This window comes from Neophocaena asiaeorientalis, unplaced genomic scaffold, assembly GCF_003031525.2.
Source record: "Neophocaena asiaeorientalis asiaeorientalis breed wild unplaced genomic scaffold, Neophocaena_asiaeorientalis_V1.1 scaffold124, whole genome shotgun sequence".
Taxonomy (NCBI): domain Eukaryota; kingdom Metazoa; phylum Chordata; class Mammalia; order Artiodactyla; family Phocoenidae; genus Neophocaena; species Neophocaena asiaeorientalis.
The window spans coordinates 13161109-13185418 of NW_020174135.1; the positions used below are offsets into that span (position 1 = coordinate 13161109).

Here is a 24310-nt window from a genome sequence, read left to right on the forward strand (position 1 = left end):
GGACTCGTGGGACGCTGCTCCGGAGGCGGCGGTCCCCAATCCCGCCTAGGCTGGGGGCGGCGCCGCAAGGTTTTGGAGAGAGTAGAGAAATCGGCAAAACGGAGTGACCGGGCTTGATGAGGTGGCGGACAGGGGCGACGGAAAGAAGGATGCTCGCGAACGCAGCGCTGGTGTGTCTCTTTGGGCGCGTGACTGGGCGCCCCGCGTTCCCACATAACCGGGTTTACCTGGTATATTTTGCTTGTGGTCCACGGTGCTATGCTATGCCTTCTCGTTTTTCTTTCTTTCTGAGGGATTACCGTTGCCAGTGGAGGCTCTACAACCAGAGGATAACTTAGGGGCGTGGGAGACTGCAGAGGAGTCCGGAGAGGTCGTTGTTTGTCCCGCGGAGACGATTAGGAAGCGTTACGCCCCTCGGCGGCCCGCCAGCCCGCCACACCTCCGCCGCCTTCCTCCACCTCCCCCCAGTGCACCCACGCCACCACCGCTGCTCTGCCCGGGAGGTTGTTTGGGTTTCTCCGCTGCGCCTATCTAACCCTTACTGCATGTATTTCACTGCAGGCTGAACAAAGCTCAGGCTCAGTTGTGCTTCCTGCTTGTCAGCCTCTTGCCTCCCAAACGCGTACCATTTCCACTTGATGTCATCACGCAGAAGGGGGTGAAAGGGACTCGGTGACAGATTCAGGTAACCACCGCTAATCTGGGTAGCCTCCTGGGTGTCTCTGGGTCATTTAGGTCAACGGGCGTTTGCAGGGGGGGCTATTTGGGTGGTTTCTGCCTCACACCATCCATTCCTATCTGTGCGGAGCAGAAGGGGCTGCTGAAACTCCTGATTCAAAGAAAGAAATTGCAATAGACTTGAAACCTTCCTTTTGAAGAAGTCATTGAGGGCAGGCTGCGTCTGGGGTTGTATAAATTCCACCTGGTTCCCTTTGAGGGGAATTTTGATATAATCCACACATAGGCAGTTGTATCTGAATGTGGGGTTTGGATATGTGTCTGCTTTCTTATCTGTAGTAATACATTTTGGCTTCAGTCTGTAGGTGGGATATCATTTGTTGAAAAGGTATTGGTCAAATGTCCTAATTGTTCACCTTCTTACGAAACACTGTCTTCCCCCCGCCCCACCCTTTATTGTAATAGTGTTCGCAATATCGAGAGGGACGTGCAGAAGTGAGTTACTGGGAGGTGGGAGGGAGGACAGTTGGGGGAGCAGAAAATGGAGCTTCAGTTAAGCTTCCATTTATATAGCCATGAACCATTAGGCCCTCGGTCTGCATTTTATCTTTAGGTGTTGGTTCTTTTCCAAAAACTCTGGCCTATTATTCTTTTCATTCCAAGGATAGTTCTGTTTTGATGGCAACCTAACCAGGTTTGGGGTTATCTTGATAAAGCTCAGTGAAAGCCTACCCTTCAGACGGATCAGGACACCTGGTGTTGGTGTTGTCTCCTAGAGCGCAGAGTCATGGTGTCCTGCATGAGAAGCAGGGAGGAAGGATGTGTATGGACATAGACTCAAGTTTTATTTTGCAGGAAGAAGGGATGGCTGAGGACCAGAGGCCAGTGTGCTGTCTCTTGCACTATAGGAACAGCATGGTATCCGGGGCGGATTCTCCCTTCACCATTTTTTCCCCTGAATCCCTTAAAAAATAAAATTTAAAAACTTGAAAGATTTGTCATTCCCCTCTAGGGTAGTTTTGTTTGGAAACGTGACTTTTAACAAAACGTCAGTGATGCTGGCATTTATTCTTCGACTCAGCATTCAAGTATCACTAGGAAAAGTAGATGAGTTATCAACCTGTCCCAGCTGAAACAAAGACCAGTGCTTTGGAAAGATCAGCCTTGTAGTGCGGCTAAGGTAGAGGTATTTTGACAAGTGGTTTTTATGTCAGCAGTAATGCAGGGTGTGTGCTGTGTTCCTGCAAGAGGGGAAGCTACGTGATGGGATAACAGGGAGTGTAATAATGCAATAGAAACAAAGGGTGTGTGTGTGTGTGTGTGTGTGTGTGTGTGTGTGTGCGCGCGCTTTAAATAGAAAAAGTAAATACCTCACCCACAAAATTCCACATGGGAAAACAGCTGCCTGAACATGTAAATGCATGTCCAAGAACAAAGATAGCCGTAGCGCAGGGTTAGCTTTCAATGTGGTTTTCAATTTTGTCTAGTAATAAATCCTAATCAAGTGTTGTACTGATGTTTAATTTGTTCTTTTAGGTGGATGCTCCCCACTCGCAGATGTCGGCAGTAGTGTGTTTTAGTTTTAGGTTGGAGGAGCCCTAGAGGTGATGAGACCGACCTTTTCCGCCAGAGCTGAGTCCTTTCTACATGTTCATTGAATTCATTTGGCAGATGTTTATGGAGCACCTGATAGGCACTGGGCTCTCTGATAGCTGCCAAGGGGCAGTCTGGGGCGGAGTGTGGAGACACAAAGGCGAACCACCTTCCAGAGCTTCTGGGGGGATGGAGAATTGAAGACCTGACTAATTAGGTGCAGTGGGCGCTAGAGAGAGGGGAGCAAAGAGGGGGTACTGGACTTCTGAGGAGGCAGCCTATGATCATCCCGCCTCCACTTGAACGCCTCTTTCATTAGGGTGCTCACTGCTTCACCAGTGTCTGCACCTGTTGTGAGAAGGCGACCTTCTCTTCATAGTCTTTAAACTCCGCAGCTGAATTCCACATGAATGGGTAGATTGCGTCATTGTCGAGAGGTTATTCTGTTTTCATTCCTTATTCTCTCAGAGTTGTTTAGATCTGTCTATCCTGTTGGTACCCTCTACATTTCAAGGCATTATTCAGGCCCTGCTGCCCTTGAATTTTGAAATAAATTCTGAATTAGAAAACAGATGGGAGGGGGACGTTTGCAGATCTCTCTTTTTTAAGCAGTGATGTATCAGCAAGATAGGTTAGGTTATTCTGCCATAACAAATAACCTCCGGGTCTCAGTGGCCCGGTTTCTTTCTTTCCCACACTGTGTGTCCAGCACAGTCAGCAGGTGGGCCCTGCTCATCTTAGTCAGGCAACGACCCAAATTGGTGGGGGTGTGATCTTGACGTGTGGTCAAGGTCACAAGATCACTGCAGATCAAGGTCACAAGATCACTGCAGCATGGGAGAGGAAGCTCCAGAGGATCTTGCTCCAAAATGACATGATCTGACCCTGAAGTGACTTATGTTGCTTCACCAGACTAGTCCTATGACCCCGTTTAACGACAATCTGATATTTCTTGTACTGAAAAAGGGAAAACCGGATATAGGTGAGTAGCACTAATGACCTTCCACAAGTGAAGTGGCCTAGTGTGTTCCTATGGGGTCTAGCTTAGCACATTGAGTGTTATACGAGTATGGATTGAATGAACAAATGATACGTCGCTTAAAGAATCTGGTCGTACTCCAACCGGTTCTTTACTAGTATGTTACTATTATATTTGCTAATATGACCGCACACCGGTCATCAAATAAAAAATGATAATTATTTTCTCTTTTTGCCTGTTTTGAGTAGTTCTTTGTTCTGACATGATAGGCCAGGAGATGTTTCCAAGGCTGGTTCTAGGAGGTTCTGTGCTTAGCATTATATAATAGAGAGGGGTTGCTTACACACTTCCTCTCCCTTGTTGTCTGCCTCTTGTCTAAGACTTCGTGAGTTTGAGCAGCCAAGGGTAGAAAAAGAGCAACGGTGGGCCTAGCGTCACCCAGGATGTGGCCTCCCTCATCCAATATGGCAGATAAGACCTAGAGGGGGCAGGGGATGTGTGGGGTAGTCTGGATCATCCTCTTATTGCTTTGATATTAGAAAAAGGAATTTGGACAAGAGGTATTTTCTGGTCATAGGGCGAATAGAACACCTGAGAGTTCTGGGGCATTCAAACTTTCATCAGCAACCATGGCGGCTATGAGGGTGTTAAGTTTTAAAGCCTCCCTTTCTGCACCCTCCCTAAAAATAGTTGGGTTCTGTGGCATAGTCGTTGTGAGGGGCTGTGGGTTAAGCGGCTGGTGGCTCGTTGAGAGATTTTGCCGTGCAGACTGCTGGTCACACAAATAATCTTAGTTGTGATAAATGCGTGCATGGATTAGAACGTCTAGGATTTGATATATACCTTTAGCATAAGTATGGAATTGAACAAGAGTATGGCTTCTGGGTCAGTAATCACCTTGTTGAAGTCGTTTTTACAGACAGCTCTCCGTAGGCAGGTGATATGGTAAACTGACTGCTAGCTCCTGAGTCAGTGACCAGAGGACCTCAGTGTTGGCCTAAGAGTCCAGAGGCTGCCCCCTAGTCCAGCTTTCCTTGAGTGACAAAGTATTGCACCCGTAGGAGTTCTGAGGTGGAGATGAGCAGCTGAGAAACCGGCAGAGAGATCAGATGCAGCCCATCCAAGACCTCCAGGTACTAATTCAGGGCAAGACGCAGACTGAGAGAGGGAGAAAATTAAGCCCGGAGGGACTGGTCTTGAAATACCTTTGGGAAGCTCCAAAATACATGCCTAGATTTTGTTGGGCCTCTGAGTTCCTACCGTTTTACTTTCATAGTGAAGTTGGCCATCTAGGTAGAAGACCCGTGTGGAGGGAACGTGGTTCCTGGCACTGCCGGGTGCAATGACGTGGTTGCAGTGTCGCGGAAGCCGGAAGGAAGGAACATGTTGGTTTTCCTGATCCTTCCCTCAGGGCTTTGGGAGCTACGCTGTATGTTCCAGGATAAAACAAGTACTTGTTTTATGGTTAAGGATTTTCTATTTCCAGTTGACTTACTGTCATTGTGAGAGTTCAGGAGGGAGGCCTCAAGTAGTGTATATGTGATTTGCATTTCCTTTGGGTAGCTCTTGAGGCCTGGGATTTCCTGCCGGTCTGCGCAGGCCTTGGAGCACATTCCTTGTGGAGGTGTGTGTGTGTGTGTGTGTGTGTGTGTGTCGAGGGGGCGGGTGGGTGTGGTACCTGTGAGCTGCTGGGAGTCAAGGGGCTGAGTAGGAAAGGATGCCTTATTCACCACTTGATTTATTAATTCCTGCATGGATGAAACTCATTGCAACATCCTGCATGGTAAAGGTTATTATTGGAACATCACATAGGCTTCCTGGGGGAGCAGAGTTCCCCAGGGAAGGGATTGGTCAAATGCAGATGTGCTGCTGGTGGAGAAGAAGTCGTGAGGAAATGGAGTCTCCGAACGCAGTATTCTGTGCTTGTGTTTTCTCTTTCTGCTCCCCCATCCCCATCTTACTCCTACCTGTCAAGGAAATGTAACTTTTCTGCCTCACTTTCCATTAATAAGTCCAGATAATCACATGTAATGTGCTCCTCACTGAGGTTCTACAAGAACTGATGAGATTTTGGTAAAAGCTTTGAGAGATACTGTGGAAATAGATACTGTGGAAATAGGGGCCATTATTATTCACGTTGGTGTTCCACTTATTAACAGATTGACTGATCATCTTTATTTTTTTAAATTTTTTATTTCTTTTAACATCTTTATTGGGGTATAATTGCTTTACAATGGTGCGTTAGTTTCTGCTGTATAACAAAGTGAATCAGCTATATGTATACATATATCCCCATGTCCCCTCCCTCCCACCTTCCCTATCCCACCCCTCTAGGTGGTCACAAAGCACCCAGCTGATCTCCCTGTGCTATGCAGCTGCTTCCCACTAGCTATCTATTTTACATTTGGTAGTGTATATATGTCCATGCCGCTCTCTCACTTCATCCCAGCTTACCCTTCCCCCTCGCCGTGTCCTCAAGTCCATCCTCTATGTCTGCGTCTTTATTCCTGTCCTGCCCCTAGGTTGTTCAGAACCATTTTTTTTTGATTCCATATATATGTGTTAGTATGCGGTATTTGTTTTTCTGACTTACTTCACTCTGTATGATAGACTCCAGGTCCATCCACTTCACTACAAATAACTCAGTTTTGTTCCTTTTCGTGGCTGAGTAATATTCCATTGTATATACATGCCACATCTTCTTTCTCCATTCATCTGTCGATGGACACTTCGGTTGTTTCCGTGTCCTGGCTATTGTAAATAGTGAACTGAGCATCTTTAGTGACAGTTCCCACATCTTCCTTGATTTCCATCCCCACTGCCACATCTTAGCTGAGAACCTTATTTCTCTCATTCCTGGCTTTCCCAGCCCCAGCTTCCTGTCCAACTTTGACTTTTGCTCTGCATGACTTTAAAACACAACATTAGCTGGGATGGTTAGCCCACTAGCCCCCAAAATGCTTGCATGGCCTGGGATGGTTAGCCCACTAGCCCCCCAAAATGCTTGCATGGCCCTATTTCTTAATCCTGGAATATTCTGTGGCCTACAGTCTCCTGTGTCTCATGTTACCCCATCATTAAAGGTGTGACTCAGCTCTTAACTCTCCAAAAAAACTTAACTCCATCATTTTAGTTCATAGCAATCCTCGACGCCTCCACAGTTCTCTGTCAAAATTACCTTTCTCATTTCACTCAACATTCATTCTACAAAGGGCAATTATCATAGATTGTCCTGTATTATCACCTAAGATTGAAGTGTCTTTTTCTTTCTGTTTAATTGCAAAGAATAGAAACCCACTAAAGCTAGTTCATGTAACAGGAGGTGTGTTGACAAGATGTCCCAGGATTTCTTTTGTCATCTAGCCACATATCACAAGTCATTGCTCAGCTGGGGGAGAGGGTAAGGCGTACAGTTCTTTCCAAGGGGCCTGCAGGCTGGTAGATGTAGAGATGAAAACAGCAGGATCTCGGTTCTCTTGCAAGTTCCTTAAAGATGAAGACTGGATGAGGTTTGACCTTATTTTGTATTCCCTACCACGTTTGTACAAATTAAGGGCTCCGTACATACTCGATCATTGATACCACAGAAATGATTTTGACTTACTGTGGTAAGGGAATTATATATGCTTTGGGCCTGTAGAATTGAAGTTAAGAAGAGAGAAAATTATTTTTAAGAGCTTCCTCTACTTGCATTAATAATGAGTAAATGTTGAATCAGATTAGAGTTGCCAGGCTGCAGTGTGCATACCAGTGGTTGGGAGGTGAACATTCTCATAGAGGGTCATCATTCTAACAAAATGAATTGTCACTGGTGGCCTGTTTTTCAACTTGAAGTGGGCCGATTCTTCCAAAACAATAACAAAGCAAACAAAAAAACCCTCTTGGGGACATACGGTAAGCAGCATCAGAACTCTGCACTCCACCAAGCCAGCCAACAAACTCAGGGAGCAGATGGTGCTGTTTGGGTTTGACATGAGTGGGTGACAGTTTCCCACAAATGGCTACCACCCCTCCCTTCCTAATTAACTTCTGGCCGTAAATGCCTTTGGGAGGGACGTCTGGTTTACCTCACTTCTTTCGATTTTGGAATAATTCACATGATAGAAAGTCTTCTTTAGCCCTCGGAATGCTCGATCATTATGGGTAGTGTTATTATGAAAGAGAAAATGTGTTCAACTGCTTGGAGAAAATGGCCAGGAATATATTAACATTAAAATAATGTTCTCAGTTTGACGGGTAATGAATGGAGCTGAGATATAAATGTCTCAAAAACAAAGTATTTGGTGTGATGTTCTTTTGCAGTTGTGTCGCTCTGTAGGTTTGCAGATTGCTTCCTTTCAGGTTAAATGAAACTGAAAGTGGTTGGAGAGCAGGAGGGTAGATCTCTTACCATGCAGGTAGAGTGCCAGCCATCCTTACCTGGGGTAAGTACCTGTCCATGTATTCCTGCCCCATCATGCTAACCCTTCAGAAGCTTCAGGTAGGAGTTCATCTATTCACCTATGGTGGTGGGTACAATAGCCTTTGAAACACTGAGCATCAATAACTTAAACCTCATGTTAGGTATGCAATTGTATTCATTACATTTATTCAAATATTGAGTGCCTACTGTTTGCCAGGCACAATTCTGCCCAATTCTAACTACAGTCCCTACCTTGCCTTAGCTTAATGTACGAGCTTAACTCATAATTGATTTGGCTTCTGCCTTTTTTTCTTGCAATGGCAACACTAAAAGTGGAGAGGATCCTCTCTCAGTTCTTGATGCCTTACGATATATGCTCACCTTACTTGAACCTAATTCAATTGAATGGTTGAAAGCATGGAACTTTTGAAGCAAGATGGGTTGGGTTCAGACATGAGCTCTGTCATAATGACCTTGAGTAAATAAGGTCTGACTGAGCCTTGGTTTCTTCCTCTGGAAAATGGAGGTCAATCAACCTCACTGAGTTATTGTGAGTGTGAGATCATTTCTATAAGGTGCTTAGTGTGTTGTCCTCACATCACAAGCCCTGCGTAATGGCAGCTACTATTATCGTCCATTTTATGTAGTATTTACCATCCACCAGTCTTGGTGCTGGATTCTGGAAATCTTGGGATGAATAGTTGTGGTCTAAACTGAAGGAGCTCTTAAACTAGCCAAGGAAATACCCACATCCAAATAACTCCAGCCTTCGGCATTTATGTGAAGATTTCTTCTGTATGTTGTGTCATTGGAAGGTCTTTGTAAAGCTTAAATGGTGTGGCATTTTAAAAGGATAGGCCTTCTCAGGAGGAAGCTGGAGGAAGCTGTGAGGTTCTAGGACAGCCCATGGGCAACCCAGGCCTTCCTTAAAGGGCACCAGGTGCCTTTCTCTCCTAGGGCCTCATTTCCCTCAGGCAAGTGAAGTAATGTACCTCCCTTTGCTGAGGTCTGGTTTCTTGGGGGTAGGGTGACCCACTGACTCAGCTTGTCCAGGCCTAAGAGGGTACCTGAGTTGAGGGACTTGCCATTTTAAAACCAGAACAGTCCCAGGAAACCTGGGACCAGTTGGTCACCCTACTTAGGGGTCCTGTCCTTGTTCTATGACTGTTGTTCTCATCCTGAAGCAGGCTTTGTAGACATGTCACATCATTAGAGACACAGCCATCGTAAGACAGGAGGCAGGAGAGAATGGGGCAGGCTAAGACTGGAGAAGGCTGTGTAGCTGTCAATCTATATTTGAATCTGCTTTTTGGTTGGAATCTTTATTAGTATTAGTATTATTTTAAAGAAGAGAGCTCTTTAATAAAGGCACAAAAACTGGACTGTACAATGCAAAATATAAAGTTAATGGAGTCTTTAAAAAGTTTCCCCTAGACAGTGGTATTTGCTATGCCTGGTAGGGCTGTTGAATGGAACTTGGTACATAGTAGACATTCAGTAAATATTTGTTGAAGGAAGGCTGGAATCAATTTAATCTTCAGAAATAGCTTTGAGAGCTGGGTTCCAGTTCAGGCTGGATTTGAGCCTGGGCCTTTGATACCTAATTTGAAAGTGTGTAAACCCAGATCTGCTCTTGTTGCGAGCAGATTCCTTGTTGTGCTGATATCCGAAGTGTATTTATGTAGGAGCTTAGGCCCTTCTCGACTTGTGTTTTTTTCTTCTCGGTGAAACCACACGACACCAGCAGATGGGTTGCCTTGTCTTTTGGTTGCAGCTAGGATGTTTCTGGAACGTGCCCGTGTTGTAAACGTGACGGTAGCGTGGGCTGTGATGGGGGCGCTTGTGTACACAGTGCTCAGTGCTTTCCTCCCAAAGGTGTGGGAGGGATTTCCTGATGAGTCTGTTAATTCCAAGTGGGGGCTGGGAAGGGGACCAGGCCTGGCTCCATACTGCTGGGTGGAGATGTCCAGAGCCGGGCTCCCAGTTGCCAGCGTTTCCTCCTCCTGAACCTTCGTTATTAACACGGATGGCAACCTATAAGGCTCTTAGATAAGCCACAGATTTTTCTAGTCTTTAGCTGAGGGTTCAAATGGTAATCTTTTATCTTCTGTTTCTTCCTGAGAAGTGTTAACTGTTTATCCAGGGATGGTAGGACCTGCAGCAAGTTGCCAGAAACAGTAATTAGTTTGCTGGTTGCCAGTTCTCTAAATCTCGTGCACAGAGCACCTGAGGGCAACTGCCAGACATTTACATCACCCTTCGCATCAGATTCCCATGTCGTCATTATGTACGCTGAGAAATCATATTCTTTTATGTTCCTGACAAGCCAGATTTCTTCATGGGTTCTTACTTCACCTAAGAAGGTAAATAGCTTATCTACGGAAGGGGAATCTTTCGGGTAAACAGAATTGATTTACTAAATTGCCTTTATTTCTATACACAAAATACTGAATATTAGTTCAAAGAGAGTGTTTCTTTGCAGAGTCCATAGTTTACTTTTTTTTTTTCCCCCAACAGTGGAGTCAGAGCTATCAAAAATTTATTGTTCATACGCCTTGAGTTTATCTCAAAATAATAAAGTTTTTGAGAATTGCGTCTCAGGGCGGTCATACTTCCCTACAAGGAGTTCACTGACGTACAAGGAAAAATGTCTTTACTAAGAAGTTAAAAAGAACACGACAGACTTCACTCCAGACTTATTATTATACCTTACTTGTTGAAATCTGTCCATGCAGATGCCGAACCCTCTCTTTAATGTGCTCCTTAAAATAACATTCTCTTGGGATCAAGTCCAGTCTGCAATGGAAATTGAAGGAGACACTGTCCAGACAATTTAGAATTCCTTGTAAATTAGGAGGGCAGTGATAATCAATTTTGAAGCCTAAGCGTGATTCAGCCTAGTTCTTCTGGTTGGCTTGACTTTTGTTTTATTCCTTGTTCTTGACTTACTGCAAAAGGCATTGCCATGCAATTTTGTTTCCACTTTTCATGAAGGTGGATGGGACTTGACTTAGCCTGAGACCCTAGATGTCTCCCCCTCACCACAGGAGGAAGCAGTTCGGAACAGGCTGACTCTTCTCCGGGTTCTGGAGGCTGCTTCCCTCGTTTTACCTTCTCCTTCAAGATTCCGACTTGTAAAGAAACAAATTTCTTCCTTTTATGAGGCTTTTTAGTGCTAGGTGATTAGTGTCGTTCGATATAATCTATAGTACTTAACAACTAGACACATTGTTTTCCCGAAGCTGATCACAGTGAAAATAAGAGTTAGAGAGAGAGGCAATAATTTGAGGGAGGAAGCGTGAGTAAAGAGAATGATGGGGGTAAATAATTGTGTCGGAGTATGGTATTTTAAAAATTTTAATTTTAGCTTCAAAATGAAGAACCACCGTTGTTTACATGGGGATATTGGTTTGTAATTAATAGCATCTGGCCCAAGCAAACTGAAGTCGCTATTAGTAATATTCTACAAAACAACATGAAAGTTCATCAGATATTTCCCTTCCCAACTATGTCAGATTACACAATGTATTTTATGACAACCGAAAGACAATTTTGGGGGGCAGAGGAGATGGCTATGGTGCAAAGATAGAGATAGTGTTTATTATATGCTTCAGGTTCAGTGCTAAGAGCTTTAAGCACGTTATCCGGGAGGCAGTAGATCCTGGAAACTTGGGTAACTTCTTCAAGGTCACACAGTGAATTTATTCCAGAGCCAGGATATGAACCCGGGCAGTCTGTGCTCTTAACCACAGCCTGGGAGCTACATTCACAGCTGGAATTAAAGATCGGAAGAAGCAAAAACTTTTCTTTTTTAACCCAACAGGTTCAGTGTAACATAATTTAGGAAGAGATCTGACTTCTGCACTGTCCTGTCTTTGGGGAACAAAGATGGATGCATTTGGTCAACCATCTGCCTGAATCAGTTTCATGTTGGCTTTGAGGCAGCATGGTTTGAAAGACTGTGACAGGTCCTGTTGGGAAATTTGCAGTGAGATTTCCAGCTATTACCTGAGCTTTGCCCTGTGCTAACAAGTTTCTATGAAGCCTGGTGGTATGAATTGTTTCTCAAAGGGCCACTTGACTGAAAGCCAGTGTGTGTGGCTGGGAGCTTAAGACTTTCATGAATACACTGCTAAAAAAATGTTTGAACCAAATAGCGCTTTTTACTACCCCTCCTCCCCTAGTTCCTATTTCTTCCCCTAAACAAAAAGGGAATAAATCATATCCTTTCATATTGTTATTCCTTTCTTTGTACAGTTTCCTTTTCCTGGAACCACCTTTTTCTTCTCCACCGCCCTGCAAAAAAAACCCCACAACATTTCGATGGAAAGCCATGAGTATATGCTTCCTTCGAGACGTCTTTCCTATTCCACTTTCCCTATGGCTTCTCCTCCAACTCTCTCAGCCGGAATTCATTGCCCTTCCATTTGTTCTTTTAAATCCCACTTCCCCCCGTGTCTGATAATCCTACATATGCTTGCCTCCCCTGCTCCACTGTGAAGTCTTTGACTTGTAAGACCTTGTCTTGTTTAGGAGCTTGGATGAATGAATGGAGGAACGAACAAGCAGATGAACGAACGGACTATCGATACGTGGATTTGCTGGGATTGATTAGAGTGTATGGTAGTGGGAAATGGTGGCGGATCTGAGCATCGACGTATGTGCGAATGTGGAGACTGGCTAGATGCTTACCAAAGTCTCGGCAATATTGCCATTTGGGGCTGGTTAATTTTTTGTTGTGGGGAGACTGTCCTGTGCACTGGGGGACGTTTAGGAGCTTCCCTGGACTCTACCCACTAGATGCCAGTTACCCAGCTGTAACAATCAGAGATGTCTCCAGACATTGCCACCTGCCTCTTGAGAGTCCAAATTGCCCCCAGTTGACAACCACTGTATTGGACTACTTTCTGTATCTAGGTGGAGCCATGAGATTGGGTCTCACGAAAGGATGTGTGTGGAAATGAGAGGCAGTTAAGAGTGGGGGTCCTTTTGCATATCTGCTCTCTTTCTGGTCTGCTGGCCAGCTGCAGGGGGGTGCCGGGGAGAACTATGAAGCCCTGGGGTATGATGGAGTCACAGGGTGGAAGGACCCCTGGTCCTGAATGACCTTGTGGAGCAGAGCCTTCCTTACCAAGTTGCATTGAGATGCAACGTGAAAAAATTAAACCACATGTGTTAGGCCAGTGAGATTTGGGGGTACGTATTTTGGCAGTCAGTCTACCTTCCCTAACCTTCCCTGATGCTTGGAAAGAAGGGACTTTGCTGAAGCAGCCATGCCCAGTATTCCAGGCAGTGAGTAAAATCACACATTCTAACCACGGCAAAAGAGAGAGTTTGTTTATTTGTTTGTTCTTGTGTAGGTAGCATCAGTCTTATCGCTATAATTCTTTTAATTTCTAAAATTTATCAGGAAATAAGAGGATGATAAATGTGAATTTGCTGTTCCACCACTTTAATAATTCTGACCTGTGAATAACAGGCAGCTCTGAGCTATAAATGCTTTTAGTAAAAAGTTAATAAAACATCGAATGTCCCAGCGGTTCTCGTTTCACTGTGTATGAATATGAGTCTGCAGTGCAAGTTCAGGTTGAGATATCTGTGGTAATTTATGTTTAATGCGTTTTCATATTTTGGGGGGAAAATGACAGATGTTGATACCCTACAGTCACAGCTGTTCCCCACACCATTAACAAATAAATCACTGTATATGATGTGATGGGCTTTGAACCAGACTCCTATATGCTTAGTCCAGCTGAATGATGTGGATTAGTGTCCCTTAGAAAGCTGAACCCCAAAGCTTGCTTCTCAGACCAAATTCAATGCCTAGTGCAAGATTTCCTTTGCAGCAGTTAATTGGATTTGTGGTTGTGTCAACGCAGAGCCACTGTCCGCAGCTCGTAAGTCACACGGTTTCATTTGGCACTCATCTGGATGACAGCAGAGGGGTTGTTTGTGGGAGACAATGGCTGATTGTGGGTGAGCCCTTCGTTGGCTGAAAGCTTTGTGTTTGAGTCAGTGGTCTCGGTGCCTGCCCCATTTGCACAGCGTTCAGTCCATTGTACAAAGAGCCACCCCCGGTGAATTTTACCTTACCTGTCAAAGACTCCCTGTCAGCAAATAGAACAAATCTGGCCTCAGGATTTTAAGATGGTAAAGTCTCTCTTTCTAGAAAAAATCCTGCTGGCATCTTAACTACCAAATATCTGATCCTTCTGTGTGTGTTTTTTTTTTATCCCCAGATAAAACATTTGCACAAGAATAAGGATAAGAGTAGCTAATATGGATGACACTATGTGCCAGGCTCTAAGTGTTTTGCATACAGTAAGTGCGTCATTATCACAGTAGTCTTCAGGGGAAGGTACTACTAATATCTCTATTTTGGTTTCTCCATTTACAAGAACTTGAGGCACAGAGAGGCTAAATGATTTGCCCAAGATCACAAAATAAGTAATGCCAGAGCTGGGATTAGAACCCAGCCCTGAAGGGCTCCAGAGTTTATGGTATAAGCCACTGAAGTATGCTGCCTCAGATTTTTCATTCTGTTAAGGAGACTCACTTTGTCTGAGATATCCTGTATTTTTATGACTTCAACAGACATTTGTATATGATGATTAAAAAGAGTTCGTGATATTATTGCTTTATTTTTGCATGGATTGAGCATAATTCCCTACTAAGCTGTCAGCTGATGGCCTTGTGTCTTCCATAACTCTTGACACACGCTTCCTTGTAAGAAAGTGCTAATTTAGCATGTTGGTTTGATTACTTTTATATAGAGATGCTCCTTTAGGAGGTTACCTCTGTAGGAATTAGAGCACATGGACACAAGGAACTCAAGTGCCAGGTGGTGTTGGATGAAGTGGCCTTGGAGTTCAGAGGGGGAAAGATGACTTCCTGCTAGAGGGTTTAGAATGGCTTCATGGAAGAAGTAGCATTTGCCAATGCCCTGGAAGGGTAGGTAGTCATCTGGACATCTGGAGTGGCATTTCTGCAGCAGCAAGGTGGTAAGGGAGGGTAGATCTTGTCTTCTGGACAACAAAAAATGCTTTCTGCCTGAAGCCTGGAGCATGTGAGCAGGACTTGTAGGAAAAGGATTAGAATGGTGGGTGGGAGGGGGACTTTGGCATTTATTTTGCAGGAAGCCATTGATGGTGTAGGGGCAGGAAAGGATGTGGATGTGAAGCTGTGCTTTCAGAAGCTTAACCTGCCAGCAGTCGGTATGGATCGGGGCAGGAAAGGACAAAGGTGGGGAGGCCAGTTGGGGTCCAGAGAAGATGTGGGGAAGACTTGGACTCCAGGGGAGGCCACAGGAATGGAAAGGGTGAATGAAAGCAAATAGTGTTTCTGAGACAAAGTTAGAATTTTGGAGACCGATTGAATGAGAGGTGACAAGTAAACAGGTTTTCACATCTGAGCTACTGGGTGAATAGTGGTAACAAATATAAAATTGTGGAGGAAGGACCAGATTTGGGAGAAATCAAGAGTTCACTTTGGAAATGTATTTAGTAGCGAGGTCAGAGCTGTTCTTTCGAGAGTAATGCACATCCAGGTGGTCATTATGAGTCTGAGTTTTGAACCGTGTTACCCAGAGAGAACCTCTCGAGGGCTGGCTGTGAAAGGACATAGGTAAAAAGAATGGTAGGAACAAAGAAAAAAATTATCTGGAGCAGAGGAGACTTGCATGTATCGAAAACTAAAAGTGGTATGTGACTTCACATTATCGTGTAGCTTGATTTCTATTTATTGCTCCTAAATTGGTTATGATTTCTTCTAGATTTGAAATGCTTTATGGACCATGCATGAGAAGTGCTCCCTATGGGACCCTGCCTGGAGTATTGGGAACCTGGTTGGAAGACCCTCTCCTCATCTAAGCCGGTTCACTCACCAGCCCCTAGATGTGCTCGGGACCGGCCAGCCTGCTCCCTCTTCCTCTGCCCTTCTATTCAAATCATAACTCTTTCTTTAATTCCCTGCTCAGATCCCATCACTGAATCCCTGATAATCGCAGCTGAAAGGGGCCTTTGCTGCCTCCTCTGTCTCGCAGACCTTAATGTAGGTCCTGGGGACAGCCAGCTGCTGACCAAGGGCAGATCAGGGCTGAGGGCTGAGCCCACCTATTCATCTTTGCACTGCAGGGACCTAGCTTATTACTTTTTTCACCAGTAAATGTTAGTGTGAACTGTTACATCTCTAACTAGTTTTTAATCTCCTTGAGGACTGCAGAGATCTAATGCTTTTTTGTATTTCCCACACTGTTTTTTGGATGTGGTATCTTGGTGGTACTGGTTGATTAAGGGCTGTAGCATCAGAAAGTCTCCTTTCCTTGTTGGGGCCACTGCATCTTGACAGCTAAATCTTGTATCTGTAATCAGAAGTGTCATGTTAGTTACCACCTTTGACTTTGTTTATATTTGTCTACTATTCAAAAGACATATTGACTATCTTGATTGATTCTTTTCTTAATGTGGTGTTGAGCGGTGGCTGCAAGGAGGTAGTGTCGGGGCACATTGCCATGTAGTTTTGCCTTTGGTTTTAAGGTAAGATGTTGGGTTAGGTTTTCGGGAACCAAAATATACTCAGAGTCCAAATGGGTAAAAACAGAAGTAGAAACCTGAAATTAGTTTTTATGTTTCTAAAATCAACTTAATCAGACAAAATTCATTTAGTAATGTATGAAAAATGGTTGTGAGTAAACAGAATGAAACTATGCTTATTAAGATAGATTAGGAAAATACTTTGGGGAGTAAAGCAGCTTTAATTTTCCTTTCTTGATGTTTGTTTACCAATACAATCTCAGCTAGAATCTGCTGTCCTGGGCTCTGGCCTGTTGCATTTTCTCAGAAAACAAGTCCACTTCCTCTGGGTTATGGAGAAAGAGCTTTTCCTCCTTCAGAGAATTTTAGGTGGGCTGATGTTCATAACTAACTTTTGAGTAATGGGAGTTTAGTACGTTGGCAGAAAAAAAGCAAGTGGTGGTGTTAGCCGCAGTGCTGTAAGAGGTAAGACCTGCCAGTTTTTAAGTATGGAGATTGCAAAATTTGGGGTAAAATTTTAAGTATTAAATATCTTTAAATTGGTCTCACAATTTTATAAGTGAAAAAAAATTGCTGATATGTACTTGGCAGTCACTAAATCCAAAGCATCTTGTAAAACTCTACATAGTCACCCAATGTAATTCTTACAATAATTTAGAAGTAGGTTTTTGTCCCCATATTTTGGGTGACCAAACTGAGGCACGGAGAGGTCTAGCAGCTTGCTCTAGATTATGCTGTCAAGTGGCAGAACCAGGATGGAAACTCAGTAGTAGCATTGGTACATCAGTTCATTATAATACAGTGATCTTTCAAAACTTTGCAGTATTGGAAAGTACCGATAAAAAGTAATTGCTATCAGAAACAAAATATACTGACAATAAGCGTCTTTAATGAACATAATATTGAAAATGAAATGCTAAAAATTTTAGAGTTTTAATTTCAGTCACTCTGTGCTCTGGTCACAATAGAGTTGTAATTTACCTTATTGTGGCTATTTTGTTTCTATACCAGAAATTCATCCGGAGATTATAGTGCAAAGAGTAGCTGCTGAAATTATGTGGAAGTAGAGAATAGTGAGGTTATTTTGAGGGAAGTCCACTTTAGTAGAATAGCCAATGCTTTTCGAATGTAGGACAAGCCAGAGAGGAAGGGGGCCTAATTATGGATCCTGTTTTGGAGATCAAAAACCAGACTGCCCAGAGTTCATTCAGAGTTTTTAACCAGATAGTATCAAGGTCATTAGCAATATTTTTTGGCTCTGGTATTAAGTTTTTTAAATAAACATTGTTCATCTCTAGCCTGTTCTATGAACTCCCCATTCTGAATGTTGGGAGTAACCAACATCAGGTTTGCTGCCCTCCTGACCGCAGGATCCTTTTCTGGAACCTCCCTCATGACAAGTTTTACCTTTTGCCATGAACACTTCCCGGCGTCAGAAGCTTACCACCTCCCGAGTAAATTTGTTCCCATTTTATAGTCGGGAAAACCTGAGACTAAATGAGGTGAAATGATAGACCGAGGTCCCTGCAGTTCAGAGGTAAGCCTTGAATCAGCCCTGATAGAACATAACATCCTGTTCAACCCCTGTCGTGCTCCAGGAATCACTCGATGCGCACCCCAGCCGTCCAGCCTTTCCTTCTGACAGGGCGCCATCAGCATACCACAGGACCCGCTAATGCCCTTTCACTCTGCTGGCCTGCAGTGTCCTTGGCTTTACCATTAGAGGTTCATTCCTTGTGGTATGGAGAAGACAGCATGAACTGTGGTTACTCAGTGGACTGAGGGCTGTATCCCTCCTCTGCTACTTATGTATTAGCCTTGTGATCCTGAGCAAATCAGTCCATGTCCTCATTGAAGATGAGGCCAGCAGTACCTGTCTCGAAGGGTCATTGCTGTGAAGGTTAATACTGGTAACTGATGTGCACGGAGCCCTTGCAAGGGTACCGGGTGCTGTTTTCAGTGTTACGTATATGTCACCTCACTAATTCTCAGAACGGTAGTCTGAGGTAGGAATCAGAGGCAGGCCCAGAGAAGTTAAATGATGTATCTGAGAGCTGGAGCTGGTACATAGACAATCAGTATAAATTTGTTCTTTTTGCTGTTCCTTTTGGGTTTCATATCCATGAGTCCTTTGCTAAAATGTGAGTGCCCTTGGGTAGGATAACACATTCACCTCTGTAAGGGTATAGTAGCTAATCCTGTGAATCAGGTTTTGTTGAGCCCCTCTGAGAAGCAGGTGCAGGTCCGATGGAGGGATGGTGAAAAAGACGACCACAAGCTGTAACGCGATCTGGGCAGGTAGGCTAAGACTTGAGGATGGTGTGGTGGGAGGGACCCCGGGGGTGGTGGGCGGAGTAAGGTGAGCATCACAGTGAGGCAGGAGGCACGGGTAAGGAAAGGCAGTGGGTGCTCAATTTAAACTGGACCTTTTTGCCTCGGATGGAGGTGGTCCCTTGCTTTGGCTTCACTTTTTTCTTTTCTTTCTTGGATCTGAAGAAGTGAGGTCTACAAACATGCTGATAGGGAGATAGGACTTTGACCCTTTTTCTTTCTTGGTTAACCTTAAAAGAACTCTTCTTTCCACATCCTTAAAAGAAGGTAGAGAAAGAAGAGTGACGTCCTGAAGCAGAACCTTCAGGGAGTGGGGTTTGGGGTCTGCTTGGGTCAAGACACAAATAAGGGGCGGGACTTTGGGGCGATGGAGCCCGCAGGGATGTGAAGTCTTTTCTCGGGGGACCACACCAGCTGTGAAGAACCAGGGATGAGGGGTCAGCCGGGGTTGGGGAAGGACCCTTTCTTCCTTGGGTAGAAGAAACCAGAGCAGATGAGAGCACTTAGTAGACACAAGCTTTGTGGGAGACAAGGAGATGCATGACATGAGGATTTTAAAAAATACCATTGCTTGTGCATATTTGCAATAATAAATCCCATCCTCGGACACTGTGATAAGTAAAGCTTGTTTGGAGGTCACAGGCCACATCATGGCTGCAGTGAAATTTGGCCACTGAAGGCTTCCTGCTGTGCTTTCTACACCTACCCACCCCCCGAAGTCCAGCCTCCTTATAATCCTAAAAGCAGGGGATTAGTGTTAGATACAGGTCCAGTAAAGTAATATTTCTATATTTTCAATTATTCCTTTCCAAGAGAGGGGGAGGTTTGGGAGAAATGGAAGGATGTGATAGGGCAACATATATGGCGATGCCTAACTTGAGTTGGTAGACTTGCCCATCTTTTCCCTCATGGGTTGAATTCAGAATGAATGAGCTCAGCGTGGAAGTCTATATCAGAAAATACAAATGCTTATCGTGAATCCTGATTACACGGCTACTGTCGTGGCTTCCTGTCCAAAGGTACCTCTGCTTTCTTATTTTGTCTTTATATCATTGTTCCTTGTTCTGTTAGCCGTTCATATTTGAGGATAGACATTTCCCATTTCTATGGATTTCAGTAATTAGAATTTTGTGGTGATTGAAATGGTTAAGACTGGAGTTCCTTTAGCTAGTCCTACTTACAAAGAAATGGAGAACTTAGGATATTCCCAGAACAAATGAGATTACCAAGATGTTAGAATGTTCTAAAAATCTTTTCTAAGAACCTCAAATGCTTATGGAAGATCTACATTCTTATGAACAATGAATGCTTCTTAGTTTTTGTATTTAATCATTAAAGTGGGAACCCTAAGGAACTCAAGAATAGGCAATTCTTTATCAATTTGCTTTTAAGTCACTTGTGAAGAATCCTGTGTGTCCTCGACCTTTTCATGAAGCTGCCTTTGCAATGCCTGGTCCTGACTTTCCCCCCACACTTTTCTGTTCTGCATCTTTTCTCCACAGAACTACACAGCAAAATATTGATGTATGCTTCTCTTTCATTTAGTGGACGACTTTGAAGTTGCTTCTAAAGCCCATACTTATCCTTGTGACCTGAGGCGGCCTTTCTGGATGCCCAGGGCAGTGAGTGCCCTGCAGAGTCAGCTAAGGGTGACTAGGCTGGACTTCCCTCCGCCCTGTGGTCTCCAAGCTGACACTGAGCAGGTGTGGCTGCTCTTGAGACACTGAATAAACTGGGAAGAAAAGAGAAACATTGGAAAATATTTTAAAAATGCTTTTCCTTGGGAGAAACACCCCTGAACATGGCGCAGATAGGCGCCATCAGCTGATAGCAACTCTTGAAGGCCTGTGCTGGCTGCAAGGGAAATGGAGAGAAAGGAAAGCCCAGCTTCATGCCTTACCACGAATGGGGGTTTGTGAAGGAGGCAGGGGGCATCCAGATTGTCCCCCAGGGGCTCATTAAGTTCTAAGAAGGTGAGTGAAATTGGTTTAATGTGTTGTTTGTCTTAGCTAGCATATCAGTTGAAGTCGTATCTTTATGTGCATTTTGTGTGTTTTCACAGTACGGTGGGGTTCCTCGGAGAAATTGCGTGCCCTGGACATTGGTAACCATTCTAAGGGATTTAGGAACGTTATTTTATATTTTAAGTGATTACCGCGAGTTACAATTGTTATTTTTGCTTTTCATGCTGCATTGTCAATGGCATCTGGGTTTATTTGATGCCAAGTTCATGGTCAGGAATAGAGGCCTGAATGGTTCAGACTGGTGCTACAGGGAGTCCAGCCTGGTTTACATTGGTTCACCCTGTGGTAGGCTCCACAGAAGAGATGTAGGGAATAGGTACCCTCCCTTCTTAAAATTAAAAACAACGGCAACAACAAAATCCCTTTCTTCCCAATATCTCTTTGCTCTCCCTCCTGCTGCCAGGAAAAAACAATAAAAACCAGTCGGAGTTGTGGATTCAGTTTGTCATCTCTTTGCTTTTGTAAGTCATGTGTGACTCTTGAGTTCCCACTCTGAAGATTATCTCTTGCCGATTTAAAATCTGAAACAGGCTTGCTTCATAAACCCTTGAGCTAGCGAGCAGATAGCTAGGTGTGTTTGCCATCACGAGGTTGCCATGTTTGAATGCTTGGTGGAAAAAAATGCCCCGACAGGCAGAGCTTTTAAAAAGGGCACATAAACCCTTCCCATGTCCTCCTCCCTACTCTTAAGGGTCCTGAGTCAATCTGGGGCAAGCCCCTAAGTCTGTTGTTTGGTTTTGCTTTTGCTTTGAAGACATTTGTCATAGCACATTCATTAGTTCCAAAGCTTTGGGGACCGGCTCACTGCAGCCCTGCTGTGAGCACGCAGGGGCTGGTTGTGGAAGAGCCAGAGCCGTCGCCTTGGAGAAGGTCACAGACTCGGGGGAGACACGCGTGTGTCCCCAGTGTCAATAGGAAGTAGTGAATGGTTGACGAAGGGGATGAATGTGGCACTGCAGGGGCATAAAGGGGGGTTGTGGGAGCCCTCCCAGGAGGAGCGGCGGAGGGAACAGCGTGTGCATAGTTTGGAAAAGCCAGAGTTGGGAGAAGATGGAGAAGAGGGTGTGGATCGGATGAGTCTGGAAATGTAACCAAATCACCAAAGGATCTTTAGACCTTAGTGGGCATGTGGGCCCCACTCCCTTGGTCATAAGGAGTAAGTAGAATATTCGAAGTTGTGGGAGGCGTGCTCAGATGGTTCAAAGCATGGGAAATTGGGCAGAAAGTGTGGGTGTGAATCCTGGCTCTGCCGTGTTCTTGCTGTGTAACCTGGGCAAGTGTGTTGAGTGTCTTTGCTGCCGTCTCTTGCCTGGCAGTGTTGGGACCCTGAGGGCACCTTCCCCGAATCGTCCCAAGGGTTAAGCCATCATCATATTAAAGCCCTGACATGGGGTAGTGCTCCTGAGGGCTTCCAGGGACCTGATTGCCACTTAGGACCAGTACACAGGGCGGTGGGAGTGAGGGGGAGATTGGAGATGGGGATGGACCTGGTTGGCAGGGTTTTCGTGGTGGTCTGGACAGCGGTTCCCAGTGAGGTGTGCCCTGTGGGACCTTGGTCCTCTGAGCGCCTTTGGAAGTTGGGGCCACATGGTCGGGAATATGCCTGCTTCTCCACCCTGGTCTAAGGTGTGGATCCAGGCAGTGGTTGTAGGAACAGACCTGAGAGAAATTTTAGGAGACAGCATAACCTGGGCTTGATGAAACTTTGGGAACGTTAGATTATCTTGTCTTTTGGACCACAGGGTTTACTCTAGTTCCCAGTCATTCCAACAGGGAGATATGTAATTGAATCTCAGCTGGCTAGCCCTCCTTGCAAACTAAAAGAAAATTGCCATTTTTAGAGTTTTATGCAGGTTTCTTTTGGGGGGATGTGGACAGATATCACGGAGATATTTGCCTTTAATTTAAAATGAGTTGCCCTGGAAATCCATTGCACTGTATGTTGAGAAAACTATTTTCTGAGGCCCAGAAGTATTAGTCCATCTGAGCCTCTCTGAGGCAATAGAGACAGTGAGTACTAAATGCCACAATGAAATGGAGGCTGCTAGCAAGGGAATATCTAGGACTTAGGTTTAGACAATTTGCAAAAACAATTCAGCAAAGCCTATAAAGGCAATAGGGGAAAATAGTATTTCTTTTTTGTGCTGCCAACCAGGTCGTCACATGGATTAGTAATTTAGATAGGAACAGCCGTGAATCACTGCTTAGAGTTTCGCATTTAATTTTATCCTGGAAGCAATTTCCCTTTCAAATTCTCAAGCTGTAGTTATCATTAATGAATCAAACATGAAACGCAGAGAACTACTAATTCATTTTGAAATAAGTAGACATTTAAATCTCAAAAAGAAACCTTAAATTTTTTTCAGTGGTGTTTAATATTTTCAAGCTGACAAAAACATGGAACGGCATTTCACAGAAGTAATCTCCCAGAGTGGTGAGCGGTAGGTCTTGGGGTCTGTGTGCCTGACATCTTGGCTGCAGCTTTGCGGGTATGAAAGTCAAGACTTCTCAGTGACCAGTGAGTGACCGGGTGTCTTCCAGGGGGGGAAATATTAAAATATATGGAAAAGGCAGCTGATTGCAGTCAGAGCTCACCACCCAAGCTCTCATCTCATCCCCGGTGTTTTGCGGCTTAACCCTTTCAGTCTTATCCTTTCCTGGGACGCCTGCCACCCTGCTCTGTCCCTGCCTTCCTTCCCCTTATCCAGTGTTGCTTTGGGAAAAGGTCCATTCAGTCATCAGAGGTTGTTGGATGTGAGTCTGTGGGGTTCAAGCCTCTCAAACACGGTCTGAGGTCCAGCTTGTGCGGGGTGATGGCTATGAAAGGTCCCTGTGGCTACACAGGAGTGCGTGAAGATTTGGAAGCACCGAATGAGACAGAACACCAAAGGCCAGAATACTTACATTTTCAAGCCTGGAAAATGTGTTTGGGGTTTTCCCTCAAAGACACTTTAAAAAATGGTCAGAGGGGCTTCCCTGGTGGCGCAGTGGTTGAGAGTCCGCCTGCCGATGCAGGGGACACAGGTTCGAGCCCTGGTCTGGGAGGATCCCACGTGCTGCAGAGCAACTGGGCCCGTGAGCCACAATTACTGAGCCTGCGCGTCTGGAGCCTGTGCTCCGCAACAAGAGAGGCCGCGATAGTGAGAGGCCCATGCACCGCGATGAGGAGTGGCCCCCGCTTGCCACAACTGGAGAAAGCCCTTGCACAGAAACGAAATCCAAAGCAATATTACCTGAACAACTACTGAAAAAGGTAAAGGGACTGCTTTTCACGGCCAACAGATTTGATTTGTTTTGGACGTGGTGGGCTTCTAGAACTTTTGTTGAACTCATCTTTTTTTTTTTTAAGACAAGATTTAAGACTGTTTTTTACTCCCCACCTCCTACTTCCACTGCACCTTTTTTGAAAAGGCCTTTGGTCAGCTGAGGTTCTTTTCAGGATGGTCATCTCATCTGTGACCTCATGTGAGCCTCAGTTTCCTTGTGTGTAAAATGGGGGTGATAATACTTTCCCTCCTTCCCTGTAGCAATAACGGCTGTGAAGATGACATGAGATCATGGCTGTGAAGACACCTATTAGTACCTTTCTGTACGCACGTGAGGCAGAGAGGGACTCCGAGGCTCGGGATGTGGGAGGGAGTATTTTGTATGTAAACAGGGAGGAAAAAAGCTTCAATTTCTAGTGTTCCCGCCCCCACCCCGTTCCTTCCTCTACTTAGGACCTGAATTAGATGGTCTAGTTTCTTAGGGGAAGGAAGTTTCCTTCTAGGGA

The 24310-nt window shown here is 44.7% G+C and overlaps 1 protein-coding gene across 1 annotated transcript in view; it reads left to right on the forward strand.

Moving 5' to 3' along the window:
* Positions 1 to 565: 565 nt before the first annotated feature.
* The window catches only part of RNF152 (ring finger protein 152), a 70190-nt gene continuing 46445 nt past the window's right edge, over positions 566 to 24310 (forward strand). The window contains exon 1 of the mRNA XM_024754926.1: positions 566 to 685. The gene's annotated coding sequence lies outside the window, so the exon portion shown is untranslated. The remainder of the gene's footprint in view (positions 686 to 24310) is intronic.